Source organism: Sminthopsis crassicaudata, chromosome 6 (assembly GCF_048593235.1).
Source record: "Sminthopsis crassicaudata isolate SCR6 chromosome 6, ASM4859323v1, whole genome shotgun sequence".
Classification (NCBI taxonomy): domain Eukaryota; kingdom Metazoa; phylum Chordata; class Mammalia; order Dasyuromorphia; family Dasyuridae; genus Sminthopsis; species Sminthopsis crassicaudata.
In genome coordinates, this window is record NC_133622.1 from 243,625,446 (window position 1) to 243,631,101 (window position 5,656).

Below are 5,656 nucleotides of genomic sequence, written 5' to 3' on the forward strand. Positions count from 1 at the left end.
ACAAAAAGAGTCAGATTTGGGCTCTAAAAACCTCAGTCAGATTTTCAATCCTATCTCTTACTATTGTCCTGACATTGATCATATCATTAAACCTTTGTGGTCCTAAATTACCTTATCTGTAAAATGATAGGGTTGACTTAGATTATCCTCAAAGATCCCTTTAAAGTTCTAAAATATATCATCCTATAACTTTACTAGGATTGTACAGCTAGGGAGTGAGAATTTTGTTGCTTAACCATCTTTCAGTTATGTCATACTCTTCATGATCTTATTTGGGATTTTCATGGCATGCTATTTCCTTCTCCAGCTAATTTGACAGATGAGGAAACTGATGCAAATAAGATTAAGAGACTTGTCCAGGGTCACACAACAGGATGAATCTTCTTCACTACAGGCCAGGCGTTATATCTATTCTGCCCCCCAAATGCCCTAGGAGTACCAAAATTGGGATTCAAACATATCCATAGTGAGCTCCCTACAAGCAGAAATAAACACAAAGCTCTGTAGCTTTGTCTGTAGACATGGCGAGGAAGACCTGAATTCCAATTCACCTTCAGACACTTAACACTTCCTAACTGTGTGACTCTGGGCAAGTCACTTAACCCCAATTGCCCCCCCACACACACACACAGAATAGAAAATATAGATGGATTAGACATGAAAGACAAGTAGAGAACAGTCCTTGGCTTAAGGAATAGCATGAAAATGGTAAATAAATCAGAATGTACATGGTTCATATAATCTACATAAGGAGCCAGTCCTGATTGAAATCAAGAGGTTATTGCACCTAAGGAAGCAATGGGAAATCAAAGTTAATAGGACTGAGTGGACCAATATTTTTGAGAACCTTGAAAGAAAGGAAGAGAACTTTGGACTTGTCTTGGCTACAAATACTAATGTGTGACCAAAGGCAAGTCATTTCATTTCTTTCAACCTCAGTTTCTCCATCTGAAAAATAGAAATGAGAATACTTGCCCTACCTATCTCATAAACGTGTGGTTAGGAAAATACTTTGTGTGAATCATGAAGAGTTATACAAAATTCTAGCTGATAAAGATTGTGGTGATGATAATGGTGACAATACAGTATAAAATGGTGGTTCCGATCCAGGGATGAGAAGTGTGGGAAGATTTCTTTGACATAAAATGAGATTTAGAATAATTTTTAAGGAATCTCTATCAATAATGGATAGCAGAACACAAGAATCTTAGCATTGTAAAACAGAACATAGGAATTTCAGCGTTAGGGACCACAGAATGGGGAGAGTGATGTTTAGAATGTAGTGTTATAGGTGTCAGAAAGTGAGAAGCCACCTCAGAATAGTTTTAGAGGACAGAAGGGATTTTAAATTCTAAAAATGGCCATGAGTGATTACCAGATCATTGAACCTGGAAGGAAAAAAAACTGGAAGAGAGGACCATAAAAATTTGTCTTGTACAACCTAGGCCACCTAGGTATACACACTCAAGCCATAAAACCCATAAAACTCAAAACTGGAGCAAAATCCAAAAATAAGGCAGATTTGGGAAAATACTAATCTAGCAAAGGGAAATTGGCGGGGAGGTTGTGACGTGAATCTTTCTGTGTAATTGGAAGAGGTCCCTCTCACCCCAATTTTCCTGCCTTCCTGAGTGATTCCATCATTTTTCCCTCCGTAGCTCTAAAAAGAAGGGATTTTTCCTTAGTCAGAAAACAGTTAAAACCAGAAGTAAGAACCCAGTTCTTGCAACCTTTGTCTCTGACTGTTACGTTAGGCTAGTGTTCTGTGGGTGGGAGATAAACTGTTGGTAGGGGCCCATGGTCTTCGTGGAGAGCTAGCTTCTAAGGAGATAGCAACCTTTACTGTTGCTAAGCAAAAATGTCCCCCTATATGCTTTTGCTGAACTCACAGACTTCCCTATTTAGCTGCCCAACTGGATTTGATTGTGTATTCCATAATGGTGATTTGCAAAGTACTTTACAAATATTATCTCATCCCATCCTCATTATAGCCTTATGTGATAGTTCTGATATTGTCCCTATTTTATAGATGAGAAAACTGAAGGTATGAAGATACATAACTTGCAGGGTCCTACAGCTAACCAAGTATTTATTTGAGTTAGGAAGTGATCTTTCAGACTCGTAATACAGCATTATATCCATTGCAACACCTAGGTGAATCACCTTAGTAATTCACTTTCCAAACAACTGTCCTCTGGTCAGGAACCTTCAGGGACTCCCTATTATGTTTAAAATAAAATTCTTTAGTTTGGCTTTTTTTTAAAGTTTAAAATCTCACATATATTTATTTTTGCACATGATATGCATATAAACCAAGACACGATCAATCTCTTCAACAGTGTTTCTTTAGATCTGTAATTAAAGAGACCACTTTGGAAGCATGTGGTGGTGACATTTATTTTGTGTTAGGTGTGCGTGGTAAGTTGTGTGGGTGTGATGTGGGCTACACATATGTACATACATATACATATGTCATCATTATATTGACAATTCTTTACAAGCCAAACCTGGCCCTTCTCCAGAGTTTCCTCTGACTTTTATCCAATCTCATTTCTTGAAATACATTCATGAAAGCTCACTCACTAAAGAATGGGACAATTTTGCTTCTTCTGTGCAAGGAACCTCTTGGTTCAGAAAGTCTTGTGGAAATACATGGGCAGGAGACACCATAGTATGGACCCTACAATGGCAGAATGAATGCTTGATATTTCAATTTCATCATATTAGGACTCCATCCGACTTTTGAAATCTCATTGTTCATTACTTCATTTCATGTGTTTTCTGTTCTAGTTGAATTGGCCTAATTACTGTTCCCCAAACTCAACATCCTATCTCCTTTTGCCTAGGCTGTTGCTCATGCCTGAAATGCCCTCTCTCACACTAGAGACAGAGAGGTAGAGATACACATAAGAAACAGAGATCAAAAGGGAGGGCATTCCAGGGATGGGGAAAGGCGGCGCTTGTTTAATGGCTGGTTACATGGAAAATAGAGTGATTGGGGCAGCTAAATCGCTCAGTGCATAGAGAATTCAGGAGGACCTGAATTCAAATTTGACCTCAGACACTTAACACTTCCTAATTGTGACTCTGGGCAAGTCACTTAACCCCAATTGCTTCAGCAAAAATAAAAAAGGAAAAAGAAAAAGAAAGAAAGAAAATAGAGTGGCTGTATGAAACACTGTGTGAAAATTAATTTGGATGTTTGTGGCAGCCCTTTTTGTAGTGGCTAGAAACTGGAAAATGAATGGATGTCCATCAATTGGAGAATGGTTGGGTAAATTATGGTATATGAAAGTTATGGAATATTATTGTTCTGTAAGAAATGACCAGCAGGATGATTTCAGAGAGGCTTGGAGAGACTTACATCAACTGATGCTGAGTGAAATGAACAGAACCAGAAGATCGCTGTACACTTCAATACTGTATGAAGATGTATTCTGATGGAAGTGGAAATCTTCGACATAAGAGAAGATCTAACTCACTTCCAGTTGATCAATGGTGGGCAGAAATCAGCTACACCCAGAGAAGGAACACTGGGAAGTGAATGCAAACTGTTAGCACTACTGTCTATCTAACCAGGTTACTTATACCTTCGGAATCCAATACTTAACGTGCAACAAGAAAATTGGATTTACACACAGATATTGTATCTGGGTTATACTGTAACACATGTAAAATGTATGGGATTGCCCTTCATCTAGGGGAGGGAGTAGAGGGAGGGAGGGGAAAATTTGGAAAAATGAATACAAGGGATAAGGTTATTAAAAAAAATTACTCATGCATATGTACTATCAAAAAAAAATTTTTATAATTATAAAATTAATTTAAAAAAAATGTGTGCTGAGGAGAAACAGAAGTATCTGGAAGAGAATGTGACAAAAAGTGCCTTTGTCTAAGATCATTAATGTTGGCCATGCTGCACTCCAACTAGAATATTTTTTTTTACTGTAGGCCCAGATGAAGTATATTCATGAACCATCAGGAAAAGGATGAAGGCTCCTCTGGCAGCAGGAAAGATTCACACTGATTTTGAAGAGGGATTCCTTATGTCTGAAGTAAAAAAAAAAAAAAAAAAAAAGGTCCAGAAAATACTGTCAAGACTGCTGGGAAATACAAACAACAAGGTAGAAATTACATGCTTGAAGAGGGAGAGAATATCTTCTTTAAATTTAATATTCCTCAAAAATCTAAAAAGAAATGAATTTCAATATATTGCTCATTGCTCAGAAATAAACCTGTTTCAAAGAAAAAAAAAAAAGGATGAACAGGCTGACTTCAGAAAAGCCTGGAAAGACTTACAAGAACTGATGTTGAGTGAAGTGAGGAGCAGAACCAGGAGAATATTGTACACAGTAATAGCAATATTACATGATGACCAATTGTGACAGACTTGGCTCTCCTCAGCAATGCAGTGATTCAAGACAATTCCAATAGACTTGGGTTGGAAACTGCCATCTGCAACCAGAGAGAGAAGTATGGAGACTGAATGTGGATCAAAGCATATTTTTGCTTTTTTTGTTTGTTTTTTTTCCTTGTGGCTTTTTCTCCAAATGCTCTAATTTTTTTTTTGTCATAACGACAAATATGGAAATATGTTTAAAAGGATTGCACATCAGCAAGATAATTGAATAAATATGTATGCATATATTAGATTTAACATATATTTCTACCATGTTTAACATATATTGGACTACTTGCCATCTGGGGAGGGGGTGGGGACAAGGGAAGAAAAATTGGAACACAAGGTTTTGTAAGGGCTAATGTTGAAGAATTATCCATGTATATGTTTTGAAAAATAAAAAGCTTTAACAAAGAAAAAAAAGAAGGGGATTGCACATGTGTAACCTATATCAGATTGCATGCTGTCTTGGGGAGGGGGTAAGTGAGGCAAGAAATAAAAAAACTGGAATACAAAATCTTACAAAAATGAAGGTTGAAAACTATTTTTACATGTTTTTGGAAAAATAAAATACTATTGAGAAAATAAAAAATAAATTCTTTATATAAAAATCATATGTATTTCTCTATTTAGGTATATATGTGTACACATATGTACATATGCATATATATGTGTGTACACACACACACACACACACACACACACATATATATATATATATATATATATATATATATATATATATATATATATATATATATATATATATATATATGCATTGCCTAACCATGGGCAATTAAAATTAGTTAACTTAAAAAAAAAGAAATGATGAGCAGGCTGATTTCAGAAAAACCTAGAAAGACTTACACAAACTAATGCTGAATGAAGTAAACAGAACCAGGAAAACATACACAGTAACAGCAAGATTATGTGATGATCAATTATGATAGACTTAGATCTCAGCAACACAATGATCCAAGCTAAGTACAAAGGACTCATGAAGGACATGCTATCTATCCACATCCCAACAAAAAAACTGATTGATTCCGAATGCAAAGCAAAGCATTTTTTCACTTACTTTATTTTTTTTCATGTTTTTCTCCTTTAATATTTTTTTACAACTGTGGCAAATATGGAAATATAGTTCACATGATAGCCTATGTATAACCTACATTAAATTGCCTTCCATTATAGCAAGAGGGGAGGGAAGGAGGAAAGGGAGAAAAAAATTGGAGCTCAAAATCTTGTAAAAATGAA